Source organism: Tamandua tetradactyla, chromosome 26 (genome assembly GCF_023851605.1).
Source record: "Tamandua tetradactyla isolate mTamTet1 chromosome 26, mTamTet1.pri, whole genome shotgun sequence".
In the NCBI taxonomy this organism is placed as follows: Eukaryota; Metazoa; Chordata; class Mammalia; order Pilosa; family Myrmecophagidae; genus Tamandua; species Tamandua tetradactyla.
Window position 1 is genome coordinate 25,852,034 of NC_135352.1, and position 19,579 is coordinate 25,871,612.

Consider the following 19,579-nt stretch of genomic DNA (forward strand, 5'->3'; position numbering starts at 1 on the left):
TCGTCCTTTAGTTTTTGGCTAGACTCACTCAGCATAATGTTCTCTAGGTCCATCCATGTTATTACATGCTTCATAAGTTTATCCTGTCTTAAAGCTGCATAGTATTCCATCGTATGTATATACCACAGTTTGTTTAGCCACTCTTCTGTTGATGGACATTTTGGCTGTTTCCATCTCTTTGCAATTGTAAATAACGCTGCTATAAACATTGGTGTGCAAATGTCCGTTTGTGTCTTTGCCCTTAAGTCCTTTGAGTAGATTCCCAGCAATGGTATTGCTGGGTAGTATCAGCCAGCCTACTTTTAATGATTTAGTTCTAGGCCTATTCCTAAAAATGCCTTAGAATTCTTTCTTGCTTTAAATTACCGGTGATTTCCCCTGGTTTTAGTATAAGCAAAGATAGAAAACAGCTAAAAAGGCTATATTAAGCCATGTTAAGATTCCTAAACCACTAAATACACCTAACTCATTAAATTTTGAGTCCTACATAATTTCACCTAGTACATTGTTGGTACTTGAAAATACTTGTTGAATGAGTGACTACTTCTGTGGTTCCGTTTGTTTTTTCTTTCCCCATACTTAAGAGGTGACTCAATATCGGGTGCCTTGAAATTTATACTTGATGTGAACTTCTGAAAACAGAAAAGTTTTAAAAGGTCCACAACAGAGTGGTCCAGTAGAACTCTCTGAGACGGTGAAAATAATCTTTAATCTGTGTTGACCCACCAGCCTCACATGGCTATTGAACACTTGAAATGTATATAGTGAGACTAAGGAACTGATTTTTAACTGAAATTAAACTTACATGAATTTAAATTTAAAATTACCTAGCCATGTGTGACTAGTGGCTGCCTACCATATTAGACAGGTATAGAGGTTTTGTTAATAGTTTTCTGCCCATCTCACTTTTCTCTAACTTTTGCAACTTGTCATAATCTTATTTGCATTTTCTCTTTTTCAAAAAGAAATAATTTGCTCTACCCAGGTTAACTCTGAAGACTATTTACTATATAGTAAACCAAATTGACTAGCACAGCAGCACCCCATAGTGAACTTGTATCATTCATAGGAACTTGTAATAAGTGGTCAATTTCTAATTTCAACTATTGACATAAAAGGAATGAGCCAGTGTAGTTGTAACTCTGCATTGACACTGCTGGCTTCCTCCCTCCTCAGGAATCTGGCACCTTCCTGCAGCCCCCTGGGTCTGCAGGGGCCTGGGAGGTCCTTTCCCACAGCCCTGCATCCCCTCCAAATAAAAATACACCAGGAATCACTAGTGATAACCTCACCTTAACCCTTCCTGATTTTTACAGAGGAGCAAACCAAGACAGTGCAAACAAGACCAGGAGGATAGAAAAACTAATACTGATTAAGCATCTACTGTTGTGCTTGCTAGACACTTTATATGAGGCTTAGTAAAAACTGTTGCCTGCATGAATGAATACTATATCCCGGGCAAATAGATGGTGTTCAATAAGCGTTGGTTGAATGGATGAATATACAAATACAACTTAATCGTGTGGGGCAGATATTATTCCCATGTCACGGATGACAAGACGAAAGTTTAGAGAACTGATAGGACTTCCTCAAGGCTAAACACACGTTTAATAGCTCTGGACAGAAAGCAAGGGTACTCCGAATCACTTATCCATTTATTTTCTCTAAACTGTTTAACTCCTTGCTGTTTCCTGTTCCCTCGGGGGTTTGTTCTTCACTATTCAAAGAGAATGACCAGTTAAACTGACCAGCAGATTTGCATTCATGGACAAATGTATTCATAGAAGTCCCTCCCACCACTCCCAGGGATATTTTGAATTTTCTGGGGACTATGTCAACTCACAGAAATGGCTCCTTGGGAATTTCACGCTGGTTAGGAGATATTTTATTTTTGTATATTTAATGGCATTAAACAATCCCCCAGAGCAGATATTTTCTGGAGTCTGGATGCGTGTATAAAAATGATGCATTCATTTATAAGTTTAACTTCCACAATGTTTGCATTTATCTTAACCTATCTTAGGAGTAGACGGATTTACGTATTCGCCCATATCGCTATGGATGACTTGTAAGAAACATTAGAAATGGCTCCTCCCCCATTTAGCTCCCCACCCTCTGAGCCTCACACGCTTCAGAGTACGGTCTAAAAATGTAGGAGCATTTGGAAAGAATTTGAAAATTAAAATATGGCTCCGTGACTCTCAACACAAAGACCACAAATCGCGCTAGAGCAGAAGTATTTAAAATACATCACATCAGAAGTTGGAAGGCTGCAAAGTACAAGCCGTCCAGGGCAGTCCGTAGAGACCGTGCATGCTTCCGCCCTGCAAAAATTGGGCAGGCGACACGTCGCGACGAATTCCAATTGCAGAAGGGGGAAGAGCATCACCTGCAGTCCAAGGCGTGGGAAAAGCTGTCGGAGGGGGACCTGAAAGCAAGCGAGCTAGAGAGGTGCGCACAGCGGGCGGCCGGGACCGCTCAGATGCCGGCGGCCAGGAACGCCCGCGCCCGGCGAAGACCCGGAGGCGCGGCGCGGTAGAGAGGTCAGACCCTTCGCGGTAGAGACGGCCGCTTGCTGTAGAGACGGCTGCAGCAGGGGAGCACGCAGCAGCCTCGGGGCCCGCCGCCCCGCGACTGCCGTAGTGGCTGACCCGGCCAGAGCATCCCGTCCGAGCCTCGGGGCCAAGGGGAGGCGGGGCGCTGACGTCACCCTCCCCTCCCCCCACCTCCTCCAAGAGGGAGGGAGTGGGCAAAGAGGCAGGGATCCGCCGCAGCTCCCGGCCGCAACTCCTCAACTCGGCTGTTCGCCGCCTGGACTTGTCCTGACAAACTTGGCTTTCTCTTTGCCACCCCCCACCCCCCCACCTCTCTAAAGCTCGCGCCCTCTCTTCTTGCCTTCTTTTTGTGCTCAAGTTTCACCCTGGACGGAAGCCTCTGAAGATGCGGCCACCTGGATCCGGGCAGCGCGGGCGGATCGCACTCTGCTTGGAGATATGCTGAAGATCCGAGGAGGCAAAGTTGGTAGTTCACACACCGTTCTTAAATATCCAAAACGCGTGAGGATTACGGAGCTGCTGGGGATTTAAAGCGGAGCACCGAGGACTGGGCTGGACTGGTGAGTTCTTTGTTTAGTGCTTGCCTCCTTGCATTTAAATTTAAACGTAAATGCAGTTTCGTGGGGCGTTTGGTTCTGGGCTAGTGCAGGGCAGCGTGTGCATCCTACAGGCTCTCCGCTCAGGAAGCTGCGCACCGCTCTGGCTGTGTAAGGCTCAGGAATGCAAGATCTGTGTGTCCAGCTTTTGAAATTCAGGCATACAGGACACTATTCAAAAGAACTTGAGACGCTGTGCTGTTTGTGCATTATTTTGAATATAACTTATTATAGAAATGGTGCTCAGGGAGGGCGCATCGCGGGCCGCGTGATCTGCAGTGGCGCAGCGCCCTCTAGGCCGGGTACCCGGCAAGGCGCGCTCGCTGCGGGATTCCGCGGACCTGTCTGCCCCGCGCCCCGGAGTCCTTGGGCGCAAGGTCCGTCGCCACCACCCGACTCCGGCCCATTCTTTTTCCGACTTCCTAATAGCAGCTCAGGTGAACTGGAAACAAAAGGGGTGGTGGAGGAAAGCGGTTTTTGTGTTGGGAGCCCCTCTCCCATCCTCCTAATTTCCACGCGCCTTTGGGGACAGGCTTAAAGCGGCTATCTAAAGGGTAAACTTGGACCTTGAACCACATTTCTCTTTCATGTGAAGGTAATTCAGCGGTGGCCAGAAAGGCACCTCCATCTATTTCCGTTGTGATAAAGGAAATCTCCATCTCTGGCTCTCTCTCGGCAGTTCCTGCGGCGGCGAAGTGCAACTTATCTAGGCAATTAGGTTTCTCAGTGAGTCTGGGAAACCGGGATCCCCAGACACGTAGCCCTAGAAAACCTTATTTATTAATGAAGGGTAATTTTTCTTAAGACTACTTTTGTGCCCTTTAAAAAAATCCTGTTTATGTTAGAAGATGATCTTTTATTACTGCATCCCCTTGTCCCCTCCCCCCCGCCCCCCAACAAACGGTTTGCGTTCTTGTGTGGCTGTGTTTTGCTAAGAGAATTCGGCACGGGGCGCAAACTGATTGAGCCTGGAGATCAGCTGTCCCCACTTTCGAGGTATTACCTGTAGGAAGTTGACCTGTGGCACTAGGAACACCGCTGTGGTCGTGGCTAAGTCCTTGGAAGATGGTGTTTGTGTTCGTTGGTTGTGTAAATGCATGTGTATTCTAAATAGTGCGTAGGGAATACACAACATATTCCTGGTGCTAGGAATCGGCACACTCCTGCATGCATTATCTTTTTCTTCTCAGCTACGACTCGCTAGCACCTTTGTTTGCTCAGTCACCTTCTGAGGCTGGTTTGAGCGATGCCTGCATTCGCATTGAGCTAAGGAAATTCTTTTAACACTAGAACTCCCTCGCCTCGCGGTTCTCCCCGCACCCCCCCCCCCCCCCGGTCCCAGGGAAATCAGATCTCTTTGTCCACACGGTATTAAAATGTTCGAGCCCCACAAACTTTCCGAGGTAATGTTCGCTTTCTTCCTTGGGGACGCCGAGGAGCAGTTGGAGCCTCGGCTGAGCCGGCGTCTGGAGCGCTGCCCGCGTGGAGGATGGGCTCCCGGCCCGGGACGCCGGCACTGCGCGCTCTGGCGCCGGGAGGAGTTCCCGGAGTTGGGCGAATGGACGCCCCGGGCTTCCCCTTCTCCCTAGGGACCCTGGGGCTTCACGGGAGGCTGGGCACGCAGGTGGAGGAGCCTTCGGGGCGGACTTTCCCGGCTGGCGGAGAGCACGAGGCGGCACTGCTGCCTTTTGTCCCGGGGAGCTGGGAGTCCGGGGGTGTCCGCCGGAGGAGGCCGGGCTTGGGATCGGATCCCCGGCACAACCGAGGTGGGAGAGGTGCTGAGGTCGGGACCAAGCGGTGGCCGGGGAAGCGCTTCCACTTTCCGGGACCTTAGGGTAGGCTGAAGAAGGAAGTAGATGCCGATCTAAATGGATTCCTTTTCTGATCTTTTGTAAGGTTTTATCCCCTTAAGCAATTGCGGACCCAGAAGCGAGGCATTCAGATGCAGATTGGGAATTCCGAGAGGATTCCAGAGAATCTAAAAGGGTGACTGGGAAGCTTTTTTTTAAGGCCTTCTCCCTCCCCCTCTCTCCCTCTCTCTCTCTCTCTCTCTCTTTTTTCTTTTGACCTAAGCTATATTTCCCCTTTCTGAGAAGGGCACATTCCAGGTTAATTCCTCGAACAAGCGTCTAACAGCCCTAACGTCGGCACTAAAACAAGCCCCAAATTGCTCCTCGGAGTGTCGCAGGATCCACCTGGGCGCATGACCATTTCCTTTCCGCACGGAACCGGCTTCGGCGCGGGTGGTGGACCCCCGACCGCGGGCACGCCGGGGACCGGCAGGCGCAGAGTCGGGCGCCGGGGAAAGTCTGCTCGAGTTTCCGCGCGGGAGAAACGAGCGCCGGCGCTCGCGGGCGTGGCTGCGGGCGGAGGGATATTCTCCCGGGCCGGGGTGCGTGAGGCGCCGGTGCCGAGCGGGATTTTCAGGGCTCCGGGCGCGCGGGGGTGGGGTGGGAGGGCGGGGGTGTGCGGCTCAGTCAGGCCGTCAGCACCATGTGGACCTGCGGCCTCAGTGACCCTCCCGGCAGCCCCAGCCCCAGCTCAGGGGCGCGCTGAGGCACCACTTCGGACCAACTTTGCTGTAAGTTGGGAGAGAAACTCGGGTTGCGTTTGGGGGAGGGCGGGCCAGGGGCGCGGCGAAGCGCCGCGGCTGCGGGTGCCCGGGACGGCGAGCGATTTGCAGCGTCGGAGTCGCGCACTTTTTGGCTGTGAGGGTGCCTTCCCCACACGGGGCGGCGCGGAACCGTATTCCTCTCCGGGGTTCCCGAAAATCGGATGGAAACAGTCCTTGTGGAAGGTGGTGGCGACTCAAGCGCCTTCCCATTGGGAAAGTTTCTCACTGGCCCAAGGACTCGGGACGAGTTGGGGAGGATGCGGGGACGGAGGGGGTGTGCCAGGGCAAGGGGACGAAACTCGAGAGGTGATCGGAATGGTGATTATCGAGTCGAGCGTGGCTGCGAGTAGGCTTTCCGCGGCCCCTGCTGCACGGGACACGGTCCTGGAACCCGGGCTGGAAATCAAAGCGCCTGCCGCTGGGGGCCGCCGGGTGCCCGGGAGGCTGAGAACTTCCGCTGCGCTCGGGAGCTCGGAAACTTCAGACACGCTCCCACTTTCCTCTCTTGGGACGAACTCGTGTCTGCTAATGGCTTAACTGAGCTCGCCGGTCGGTTAATTGTTTTGCGTTTATAAAATAGTCGTAGTTTAGGTGAGATGGAAGGAGAGGCCTGTAGCAAAGAGATGGATCTTTGCAAAGAAGTCGCGGAGGCCTCTCGGATGTTTCCTGCCCTGGAGGAATGCTGCCCTGGCGGTTTCAATACAGTGGGTTGAGTGTAGACTGGGGAGGTGCGATTGGTTATAGCGGAGCTGGAAGTTTGCAGAATAGGCATTTTTGTGTTAATGAGATTCTCATCTGTTTGTTTCTGTCTTCTCTGGAAGAGAAACTAGTAAGATCCTTAAAGAAAGAGATTTTGGTTCTTCAGTACTTAATCAGAATGCTTTCTTCTGAGCTAACTGTTCTCTGGTTTCTCTAAGATTTTTTTGTTCCCACTGATGTGAATTGCAGGGCTTTGAAAACAAGGACGCAATTGTATGTATCAGGAAAGCAAACTCATAAATATTTTCTGTGCAGTTAAAGTTTTTTTTTTTTTTTTGCATGTGTCTGCACTGTGGTTCCATCAATGGCATTTGTTAAGCAACTCTGGCTCATGGTAGAGATATGTTAATTGGATATTTAAAGTGACTTGAAATCGGAACAGATTTAAAACAAAACAATATTTTTACAAAAGCAGATTCTTATTGACTCATTCAGAGATAGATTTTGATAATTTATGAAGATCTTGGTGCGTTAAAACTATATAATGGTCACCTTTTTCATATACCCCTAGTTTGGTTATGTATCCAACACATCCAGTTTTTATAGGTATTAGATATGTTTCTCTAGTTACGTAGATTAATTCTGAATACTTGGCTTTGATTTTCTGTTGTACAGTCTTGACTACACAATTAGAATTATTATCCCTCTTTCCCTGATAGGTATTTAAGCTTTAAGGTGTAAAATACATAAAGCATTACGAAGTTTTTTTTAGAAAACAGTTGAACAACTCCATGTGTCAAACATGGCGTTTAATAAGTTTAGTGCAAGCTTTGATTTGAATAAAATTTGCATTTGCGTACCCTTGTCTTGAAAATGAATCCTCATTGAGCCAAATTCTTTGTCACATTGAAAGGAAGTGAGGTTGTTGGAGGACCTTATAGTCATTCTGGCCACCCGTGTATTCATTTGTGTCCTCTAATTAGTCACATAGTACCCCTAGATCCTGTCAGTGGCTCATTTAAACCCATGTTGAAGACAGATGCCCAAAAAAGAATCTTAAAAAAAATTAAGTGTTAACTAATACTTTTTGTCACTTTCCTCATCCCCTGCCCTTTTAGTGCATGTCTTTAGATCTAGCTCTGGAGCCACCCTTGAGGCAGTCATTTATACAACTGTTGGAGAGGTGGAAGGGATCTTAGGAATTATCTGTTTTAACTCCTTGGCAAGTCTGCCACCACCTGTTTTCCATCCTAGTTTGGCTGATTTTACATAGACTCAGAGAATCAAATTAGTGCATTATTACTGCATTTAATACTGTCTTAGTGACCTAATTTGTGGCCTCAAGGACCTGCTTTACTAGCAGAGAGCTATAAAGGCTAGGTATGCTGTTTAATCTTTTATGAAGGGGAATTTACAGGAGTATACTTTCTTTTGACCAAATTATAAAGACATTGAAGTCATCTATCCTTTTGTCCTCCTTTAATTGTTAGATTTGAAAGTGTCAGTTTATTCTTAGGCTCTGGAAAGGATTTTGTAAAAATCTATATTTGATTAAGATTTCATAGGAATTAGAAAGTTGCAACTTTTCTCTTATCGGAGGGAACTTCTTTTTTCCTTTCATGAAGCACGATTCAATCACATGAGAAATGTGTATATTTCACATTTTAAATTAAAACAAAGAATTTTTTGCCTTTGTATTGCCCCATATTTAACTACATTGCCCAAATTCTTGTTGAATTCCAAGTGCTCATTATATGTGTGGAGATAAGTCTAAAGTAATTAAATGTGTTATACAAACCACTGAAGAAAGTCATTATTTAATCCTTATCCTTTGTAGAATATAAAAGCATAGAGCTTTGTAATGAGCTCTGCAATACAGACACTGCTCTGGCATCTTCTATACCAATTTGGAAGCATTTTTTGTGGGTGATGACCTCTTTCTGGGCTACTGGAAATTACAGTCATTTCTGGGACAGCCATCTGCAGTGTTGTTCCTGGCATGGTGAGTGCGTCTGGATTTGCTGTTAATTTGAGAATGTTGGAGGTATTATTTTCCAGTGTTATCCCCTTCTACTTCCCCATTCTGTTGATTTAAGTCCTGCTTTCCATTCCCTGTCCTTAATCCTTCATCCATCTGTCCCTTCACCTAGCCAATAACTGTGGCTCTCTGTGCCCCAAAGTGGTCCAAGGGCATTAAACAAACAGTGATGATCAAGTCAAGGCTCCTGTCCTCCAGGAACTTTCAGTCCCATGGGGAAGAAGGACGAACAAACAGTTCCAGTGCAGTGTGACAAGAACTCTCCACCACACTCAGGGACTCTATCATAGCACCTCGGTGGTTCTGTGGTGGGTGGGTTTTAGGATAGGGTGAGTTCTGAGAGAAGAGTGAATCGGAGGGAGAAGTTCAAGGAGCTGAAATAGATGCAAAACAAGTTCTAGAAGCTAGGCTGTGATGTATGGTGAGGACACTGATAAGCTAAGCATACCATGTTATCTTTAGGAAAAGGGCTGATTGGTGTATCGCCAGTACGTTAATCCTATTTTTGCTTAAGTGATGATTTGTCTTTTTTCTTTGTGTAGGTAGATAATAGAAAATCTATGATTATGACTTAAATTGGCCTATAAAGACTGGGAGGGTGATTTTTTTCTGGGGCAGGAGTAAAGGAAAGAGGGCAAGAAAAATATTGAAGAGATAAGCAAAAATAATTATGTTGTTGTATGTGAGTAAGAAGGACAGAAAAAAATGAAATAACAGTGTTTGCATTATCCCCCAGAAGGGAAGGGGGAAAAATGTTACATGATGAGTCTAGAGCGCTGGTCATTAGGTGGTGGCGTTGACTCAGGACAGCTGGGTTGCTGGGCTGGTTGCAAGCCTGTGGAAAGTCTAGTTTGAAATAGTAAGTAACGTTGGGAGATAAGATTGGGAAAGTAAGTAGAAGTCAGATCCAGCAAAGGTCTTTAGTAGTAGGCAAAAATGTACTTAATCAGCAGGGTAAGGGGAACTACTGAATGTTTTCAAAGTAGGGAATAATATCACAAAGAATTTTTTAATGAGATTAATCTGAGGGCAGTGTGTAGGCTGAATAGGAAGAAGGGCAGAAAGCAGGAATAGCAAAACGTTACTGAGGTATTGTGCCTGAACAGATATGCATAGGAACTAAATGGCAGCAGTAGAACTAGAAAGGGAACTTTTAACTTTTTTTTTTTTGTATGGGTAGGCACCGGGAATCGAACCCGGGTCTCTGGCATGGCAGGCAAGAACTCTGCCGCTGAGCCACCATAGCCCAGAAAGGGAACAATTTTGAGGCACAGAGAAGGAAATTGTCAAGTTTATGTAGCTTTTTGGATGTGGAGATTAGACGGGTAGGAACAAAAGATCACAGAAACCCTGAATTTTAAAATGTGTGTGTATGTAGACAGTAGGAGGCTATAAAGATTTTAGTACAACTTCCAAATTTTCAAATAAATAAATGAAATTCAAAGATTAAGTAACTTCTTTGACTTCACACCGTTGATTTGTAGTAAAATCGAGGCTAGATTCCAGGTGTGGTGGCTCCCAGATCCTTCTTTTTTATTGGATTTCTTAAGTTGCAAACCAGTGCTTCCCAAACCCCTTTGTGTTTGGGTGCAACTTCATTGATCTAGGAGAATACAGTGGAAGAGCTGTTGTTTTTGTAATGGGGAATGGGAGAAAAAGGTTATAATTTAGGTCTGATGATATTCTAGGAGAGAAGAGCTGGGATATCGGGTTTAGCAGTTATTATTGCATGAATGAGGCAACGAATGGATCCGATCTCTAAAAGTGGTAATATATGTATGCATAGAAAGAACTGAAGACAGAACACTGTAATGCCAAACTTAATTGTGAAAGAGTTTATGTAGAGTATACAGAAGTATTAAAGAGAAGCAGGAGACTTTGGTGTCATTCATTTTTTGCATGTTTTTCCTCTTTTTTTTTGGCATGGACAGGCTCTGGGACTCGAACCAGGTCTCTGGCATGCCAGGCAAGAATTCTGACCCTGGGCCACTGTTGTACTGCGCTCTTTGCATGTTTTTATGGCTTTCCTTTTCGTTTTAGGTAGTCTGTGACAATACAAAAGATACAAGTGTGTTGGGAAAGAAGGAATAGTAGTGTCAAATGTGACAACGAGTCAAGGAGAATGAGCACTGAGAAAAGGTGTTTTTTTTTTGACATTTGCTTGTGACACTATTGCCAGGGTGGATATGAGGTTTAGGACAGTTGAGGGTAGAAATGTTTTTGGAGGAGAGGAAAAGTTCCAAGAAAGTCAAGGTAGCACTTAGAAAGTACTTTTTTTTTTTTTTGAGAGCTTTGAAAGTATGAAAGAAGAGAAATAGGGTTTGAAGGAATTAAAGGTTTGAATGAAGTTTATTTTTAACTAGTGAGGAATCTTTGCGTATTTGTAGACTCAGCAAAAGGTGGCAGGAGCGAAGAGATGATTGAAGATATTCATGTCTGAGAGAGATTTCAGGGCAGAAGAGCTACAGAAAATGCAGAATTTCATGGCGTTAAAAGAGGATGTCTAAGCTGGGCCCCATTTCTTAGGTTGTTGAGAAGAGAGAAGAAGGAAGATGAGGAACTTTTTGCCTGATGACTTCCATTTTCTTACTAAATATGAACATTCATGTTCCTGATTCATTAATTAGTGAAATGCCTGTATGTTTCCTAAATACACACGAGGCATAATTTGACCAGTAATAAAACCTTACTACGTTGGGAGTGGAAAAAATGGCCACTGTTAGTTGCTGCGCCTTGCCAAAACATCACTTAAATTCTGTTTGCAGAGAAAAGTACATTTGGTGGAGTGATGGTTAAATCACAAGAGGCAAAGTTTCATTTATCGAGCTTCACTGTAGACAAATTTGTCTTGGGGAGGAGAAAGTTGGAGGATAACAGGTATACAGTTATCACATCTCTGTATGTGAAGAGAGGGGAAGGAAGAGATAGAACAGGGGATGCCTAGTCTAGCCAAAACTGTACATGCAGCTTATTTGTCTCCCTTGGCTTTTGTACCCCAGTAGTGCGGGACAGTGAGAAACGTTCACCTTCATAATAACAACAGGCTGCTTTGTTGTTTTGCTTGTTTGTTTGCTCTTTACAGCAAGGTGTTTTACAGAATCACATAGTAGGTAAATTATGTAGGAGACATTATGTGGAGACTATTTACAAATCAGGAAACCTGTTTAGCTTTCTTAAGGGTGAGGATATTTAAAAATTTTGTTTTGGATTGTTTAAACCTTGTAAAAGCTGAAGGTTTATGTTCTGAAAAAGTTTTAATGTATTGAGAAGTGAGACTGCACTTCTGCCACTGTCAACAGCATTAGCTTGAAGACTGTTCTCCGAGTTAAATTGGAAACTAACAACATATAAATGGAGGAATTAAATGATGAACAAAATAATTAAATGTTTTTTTACCAAGTCTAAGGCTGCTGTTCAGTTTCTAGGTTCATAGATGCTCCTCTATCCGTACCCCCGTACATTTTACAGAAAGTGATATCAAGGTGGTTTAAAAACTGAGCCCTTGCTCTTGGGGTTTGTCCCTGTGAAATATTCCTGCAAAGGAGTGGCTAAGTCTACTTAAAATGAGGCCAAAGAGTCACTTCCAGAGAACCTCTTTTGTTGCTCAGATGTGGCCTCTCTCTCTAAGCCAACTTGGCAGGTGAACTCACTGCCCTCCCCCCTCTACGTGGAACATGACTCCCAGGGGTGTAAGTCTCCCTGGCAACATGGAACAGAAAATCCCAGGATGGGCAGGGACCCAGTGTCAAGGGATTGAGAAAACCATCTTGATAAAAGGGGGAAGAGAGAAATGAGACAAAATAAAGTTTCAGTGACTGAGAAATTTCAAACAGGGTCGAGAGGTTATCCTGGAGGTTATTCTTATGCATTATATAGATATCCCTTTTTTAGTTTATGGTGTATTGGAGTGGCTGGAGGGAAGTACCTGAAACTGTTGAGCTGTGTTCTAGTAGCCTTGATTCTTGAAGACAGTTGTATAAGATATAGCTTTTACAATGTAACTCTGTGATTGTGAAAACCTTGTGTCCTATGCTCCTTTTATCCAGGGTATTGACAGATAAGTAAAAAAATATGGATTAAAAAATAAATAAATAATAGGGGGACAAAGGGTAAAATAAATTGGATAGGTGGAAATATTAGTGGTCAATGGGTAAGGGGTATGGTATGTATGAGTTTTTTTCTTTTGTCTTTTTATTTCTTTTTCTGGAGTGATGCAAATATTCAAACAAATGATCATGGTGAAGAATACCCAACTGTGTGATGATATTGTGAGCCGATGATTGTACACCATGTATAGTGTGTGTGTATTGAATATTTCTCAATAAAATATTAACAAAAAGAACACCTAAGGGGGAGGTGAAAGATGGCTTTAAAAGAATTAGTGTTTATCCAGAAAATAAACAGGGTTTGCCTATTAATTGTTTTTTTTTCAGTGTAAGAATGAAAGCTTTTAACTCTGAGGTTGCTCTTATGCAAACTTCAGTCAGACATTGCTACCTATCATAACTTGCCAAACTCCAACCAAAACCATTCCGGCCAATTCTAAGGAACACCTAGGGCAATATATAAGATTCTACAAAGCTTCCATGAACTAAGGTAAGTTTCTAGAAACCTACAAACTCCAGATGGGTCCCTGGACTAGAAAAGTCCGGAAACCTAGAGGGGGCCAGCCTCCTAAGAGCATCAGCTAGTTCCACTCCCTACCCCTTATTCCTGATAGCCCCTTCCAACATGAAAATGTTAGAATGGCCACAGCCCACACACCCCTAAAGAGTGGGATAGAAAGATCAAAGATGATGGTGGAGTTATGCAGAGAAGATAGAATTTAACAAACGTGCATGATTGCTGAATCATTATCTTGATATCTTTTAGTCCCAAGTATCTTAGAGCAGCTAGGAGTAAAAACCTAAAAGTGTAGAATTGTAACCCATACCATACCAAACGCTGAAGTCTGCTCTACAACTAATTGTTGTGGTGTGCTTTGAAATATATTGCTGTTTAGTATATATGTGATTTTCATAAAAAAGAAAAAGTGATAAAATATATATATATATGTATATATATGTATATATTCCTTTTAGCCTCCTATATTCTGGAGCAGCTAGAAGGAAAAATCTGAGATGGTAGTATGGTAGCCCATGACAAACTCTGGGATCTGTCCTGTAAAACGGCTTGTTGAAGAGTGCTTTGAAAACTATTGTTTTTTTCTTTCTTTGTTTTGTATATATGCTATATTATACAATAAAGAAAAATTCAAAAAAAGAATGAACAGTTAAAAATGGATAGTCTGTAGCTATAATTTATTTAGAAAAATGTGTTCTTTTATTCTCTTGAAATGTTATCTGGAAGCTATGAATTGATTATAGCTGAGCAGCGTACCAGCTTTTTGTGAGATGAAGTAACTTTTTTTTGAGACTTTAATGGTTTTAGAAATCATTTAAACATTTTATTTAATGTACAATATTGAAAAATAAGGATCATACGTTTCCTATTCTCTTTTTTTTTGGCAACTTGTGACATTCCTTAAAAATGTAGTTGTCATCTTCCTTGCAATTTTGAAAGCTTTAAAAAATATTTTAAAAGTTGTGGTACTATCCAAACTGAACATTAAACTCTAAATTCCAGTAGGAGTCTAGTGATGCTCTCACTTATTTTGATACAAAATGAGGGTATGAGGAGAGCAGAGCGAGGGAGAAGACCAAGTTGTTAACTTTAATTTTGCCTGTTTTTTATCATAATATATGAGATGGAATGTTGAATGATATTTCCCCGTTACATGTGGGACTAGATGACTCATGGTACTTGTATACTAAATAATCAGTATACAACATTTAATAGAGTCTATGCATCGTGCAATGCTGAGTCCTACCTATAGTCTTATATCTGAAGCATGTGAAACATTCTGAATCTTAAACTTGAGATCTAGATATTTAAATTTATAGAGCTATGTTCTCAGCAGGGACTGCGTTCTGTTTTGTGAAGAATGTGCAGTCGCAGTAGATGACTGGAACATTTTACATGAAGGTTTCTCTAATGAAGAAATATGAGGATATTAATATCTGATTTCTGCAAGAAAAATTACTTTTCTTCCTTATTTATGGATTTTTATAAATCTGTACTAAAGATATTTTAAGCCTTGGATCTGAGGCTGTTTTCCCTAAAGGCGAAACTAAATATACATTTTTTTCACTCTTTGGAAAATACATAGGAGAAATCCTAAATTAATATGAATTCAAGTACTGTGATCACTTTCTAAATATCAAAGTACAGCCCTTGGCTAGAGTGGTTTTTGAGTTTAATTTTCATAAGCATGAACTCCAGGTAATAATGTTCCTTTTAGATGAATTAATGGTAGGATCTTTTAGTTTATTTTCTCCAAGACCTCTGTTTTTTGTTTTGCACAGAGTAACAGCCATTGTTTTAATCACTGCGTTTTATAGTGAAACCCAACTTATAGTTCCTGGTTATTTTACTGCAGGATTAACGGTATCTCTAAAAAGTGAATTTTTTTCTGATCCAAAGAATTGCATTTGATAGTTTATTCTGATTACAATGGAAGTTTTGTGACTGAGGGAAGAGTCTTTTTTCTAATAATTAGCCAAGTTTGCAGAGTAAATTCAGAGTTGTGGAAGGTCTCAGTTGTGAATGTGGTCCAAAAAGTTTAGCTGTGATGTGTCCGTTGAGAACTCTGGTGGATGGATTGGGGAGGCTGGCATTTGGGACTTCAGTAGTAGGACATGAGTGGCTGACAGTAGAGGTAGTAGTGCCTAGAAGATGCAGTAAAGTTCCAGCAGTCACTGTTGAGCTTGGTCCTGGAGATCTGGAGGTGAAGGAAGCAGTAGTGTGAGCATCAGGACACCAGCCAGTGTGCATGGGTCATTTGTAAGTTCTAACATTCAAAAAGATTTTTTACTTATTTCATTCTCATACCACTGTTTCTTGGTATCTGCTTCCGCGATGGCGGTTCCCTGTCTGATAAGGAGCCCTAAATCTTGGAGAGCAATAGTGTTTGGTCATTGGTTTACTTTTCTTCCCTATCTGTGCCCCCTCTGAAGGTGACCTCGTTCAGTTTCATGGTTTTAAATACCATCTTTTATATTCTGACATTTCTCATATTTATATCTGCAGACTGGACCTCTCCCACTTATCTCATTGCCCACTACAAATCTCTACTATGGAATCGTTAAGACATTTCCGTCTTAATTAGTCCAAAACTGAACTATTCATCTTTACTCCCTAAAACCTGTTTCCCCCCTCGGTCTTCCTCTCTTAGTTCGTGGCATTTCCATCCTAGTTGCTTAGGCCACTGTCCTTGTTGGAACCCCCCTCCCCCCTCCCCCCATCTGATTTATCACCTCATCTGGAACTAAATTCAGAATTTGACTACTTTCCCCACTTCCGGCACCATCACCATTTTGGACGAAGCCTCCCTGGTCTCATCTGTGTTGCTACAGTCACCTTCTGGTGTTCCTTCAGTTTTATCCTTGCTGTCTTAAATTCTGTTCTCAGCATGGTCAGTTCATGCCACTCTGTTGCTCAGAATACACCAGTGATTTCTCATTTCATTTGTTGTAAAATCACAAATCTGAAAACTCGCCCTGCATCCATGAGTCCATAGTGATTGATGTAAGTAGCGAAATACATAAGTGGGAAAGAATCTCCCATATAGAAGAACGCTAATTTCTAAATAAGTTTTGTAGCTGCCAGCTCCTCAAAGAGAGGGGACATGACTTCCCACTACTTGTAAGTGTGGGTTATGTATAGGGGTTCTGCCCAGAGAGTACAGTATAGAAGGGGTTAGGGGCTTCTGTGGAGACACCTGCCATGTACTACTTCAGCCAGGGCAGCAGGCCATGAAGTTCTGTTGAATGGAGGTGTGGTGGATGTGATGGGATGAAGGTGGCACTTCTCCTCTGTGGTCTTCCTCCCCAAAACAGAGAACCCCAATCTAAGCAGAAGAAAACAACAGACGGATTCAAATTGAGGAACTTTCTGCCTATAAAATACTCTTTCTCAAAGCTATCACAGTCATTAGAAACAAGGAAAGTCTTGAGAATCTGTGACAGCCCAGAGGATCCTAAAGAGACAACATGACTATGTAATGGTGGTCATGTGGTGTCTTGGATGAGAACCTGGGATAGATAAAGGACATCAGGGTAAAAACCAAAGAAGTTGGAATGAATTATGGATTTTAGTTAATCATGTATTGATACTGGCTCATTAGTTGTGCCAAATGGAACATACTGATGTGAGATACTAACAGTAGGGGAAACCTAACTTTGCAACTGCTCTCTAAATCAAAAACAATTCTAAAATAAAAAGTTTTTTTAAAAGATCCCCCTTCCATTTATTTCCATGTAAACTGTTTCCAAAAAGAAATGGTAAGGGGTTAAACCAAATTTTAAGTAAGAAATATCAACTGAACCTGCAAAATGAAGATAACAGTAAGGAAAGCTATTTCATAAGAGACTGAAATGAGAAAAAAAATGCCATCAAAGGGTACTGAGTAATATGTGCCTTGAGGGACTGTAGGAAAAACAAATAAATAAAAACAAGAGCAACCTAAGGATTTTCATATGTAAGTAAGATTCAAGTTACCTAGGGTGAAAATAATAACTTCCAAATGGACTCCAACATGTAATTCCTATCAACTTATTTTATTGAAAATAAATATTTTCAATATTTATTTTTTATGTGTCTAAGTGAATGTAAATAAGATGTATTCACTACCATGGGAGTTTTGAATCCTTAAGGGAAGTAATGAAATAAATATATGATGTTAAGAATAAAAAAAAAAAGAAAAGATCCCCCTTCATAATCTGTTTTCTTCCTGCTCTCTGTCCCTTACTGCTCTTCCTTTATTTGTTGTGCCCTAGCCACAGTGATCTCTTCATTATTTCTCAAATCCTGTGGTTCATTATTTGGGGTGATTTGGAGCCCAGGTGACATTTTTAATATCTGGAGTCATTTTTGGTTGTCACATGGAGGAAGGATGTGCTGTGGGTTTTTAGTGGGCAGAGTCCAGGACTAATGCTAAACATTCTGTAATGCACAGAACAGCCCTTCTCTCTAACAAAGAATTATCTGCCCAAACCAGTAGTGCCCAGTTTGAGAATTGTTGGCCCTTTTGAATATACTGTCCTCCCTTTCATTTTAGGTTGCGTACCACTGCCTTCCCAGGCTCTTGTCCTGCATTATTTTTCGTCTTAGGACTTAGCCATCAGTACTTCATACATTTTTATTTACTTGTTTCTTTGTATCCTTCATGAGGGAGGACTTGTTTCTAGTTTTATTCAGTTTTTTTTAAAATGCTGTATGTGGGAGTCATATTTCATTCTTTTTCCATGTGAATATCCCGATATTGCAGCACTATTTATTGAATTTTTGTTTGTTTGTTTACTTGTTTGTTGCGTGTTTGTTTTGTTTTGGGGAAGTGTACAGTCCGGTAATTGAACGCGGGTCCCCTGCGTGGCAGCTGAGAATTCTACCACCGAACTATGCTTGCACCGCCAATTTTGTTCACTTTTGAATCTCCAGCATCTAGATCTGTACCTGATATATAGTAGATGCTCATTAAATATTTGTTAAATGAATTAAATAATGGAGTGAATGAATGAAGGAGCTAACACACAAATAGTGAAAAGCCCACATAGCGGAGAAAAGTGCAAATGTAAATTTTTCTCCAGCTGCCTACTTCCTTTTTCCTGTTCTCCAGAAGTTACTGCTATTAAACAGCTCCTTTATCTGCCCAGAATTTTCTGCCCATATGTAAGCACATCTGTGCACTGTGAACGCAATTTGTCTCCTTTCCTTTTTTTACAAGTAAAAATGAGAACCTAGTTTTTGCATGTAATGTATCTGAATATCTCTACATAGCACCATGTAGAGAGAGTGCTGTCTAATTATTTTATAGTTGCATAATATTTTATATGGAGAATTAAGCAAAAATGTTTTAAGTGCCTGTAATAGAATCCTGGTATAGTAATTTGTAGTAAAGTGGATGGGGTGATAATGTCTCCTAAAATGTCATCATATGAGATAATATTTATTTAGCATCATCTTCATAAGTGTTCTTGAGCATTTATTTTATTCCTAGTTTATAAATGTCTTGGGATCGGGATCTTTGTCTGTTTTAAGTCATCTTTAAGTCCATACACCTAATATGATACAGTCATAGTAGGCTCTCATTATACGCAAGCTGAATCAAATTGAACTTTTAGTTTGTTTTGATAAGATGACTAAATCATTTCATAATTTTCAAATCTACTGCTGTTGACCAAAATTGAGATATTTATAGAGATAGCTTTAGAAGAAAATTATTTTCTTATTTTGTTTAAATGATAATTGTTCTCCTAGAGGCCAAAAAACCTGCCTGACATCCTGACTTTATCCGCTGAGGAGAAGGTGTGATAGTTAAAGAACAAGTTGCAGTGCCCGAGTGGGATGTGATTCAGTATCAATTAAGCTTCTAATTGCTTTAAGCATATCAGGTCTTTTCTTTTTTTTCCCCTTAATGAAATGACTAATGGGGCAAAGTTGGCAGTTACTGAGTTAAGATACTGTAAATTGATGTTGCCATACTTATTTCAACCTGGCTGTTCAAATCAGCCCTTCAGTCTCCCACTTCTTTCACCTTTTATAGCATTCACATTTCATGAATGTTAATTGGAATGCTATTTTGCCAAGGTATAGTTCTCTCCTCTATTGTCAGTGCTGGGGTGTTTTGTGAAGCTACACGGATTTACAAGATGAATTTGTTGGCCAGGGCTGTGAAGAAAGTGTACGCTTGAAATTCTGGTTGTTGAAAAGCAGTGGCAAAAAACCATTTATAGTTGGTGAAATAGGCTTTGCTATCTTAGAGGGGGAAAGTTCTCGTGGATATTAAACTGCTGATTTCTGGCTTTGCTTTTGGTTCAAAATTTACCTAAGTATCAAACTTGATGATATAATTATTTTAACACTTTTAAGAAGTCTTTTAGTAAGATAGTAAACCATATTTCTTTGGGAGTGAACTTAATCATTCTTGCAAAGAAATAATATGAATTCAGAATACATTTTGAGATAACAAGCTATCATT

At 42.1% G+C, this 19,579-nt stretch overlaps 1 protein-coding gene across 6 annotated transcripts in view; it reads left to right on the forward strand.

Annotated features, from left to right (window-relative positions):
• Window positions 1-2,739: 2,739 nt before the first annotated feature.
• The window catches only part of FAT1 (FAT atypical cadherin 1), a 137,894-nt gene continuing 121,054 nt past the window's right edge, over window positions 2,740-19,579 (forward strand). For 2 of the 6 annotated variants that reach the window (XM_077144554.1, XM_077144560.1), the window contains exon 1: window positions 2,740-3,115. The gene's annotated coding sequence lies outside the window, so the exon portion shown is untranslated. Of the gene's footprint in view, window positions 3,116-4,805; window positions 4,918-4,966; window positions 4,987-5,606; window positions 5,733-8,298; window positions 8,467-19,579 lie in introns of those variants that run through there. The other 4 variants (XM_077144559.1, XM_077144558.1, XM_077144555.1 and 1 more) reach the window with 4 other exon arrangements.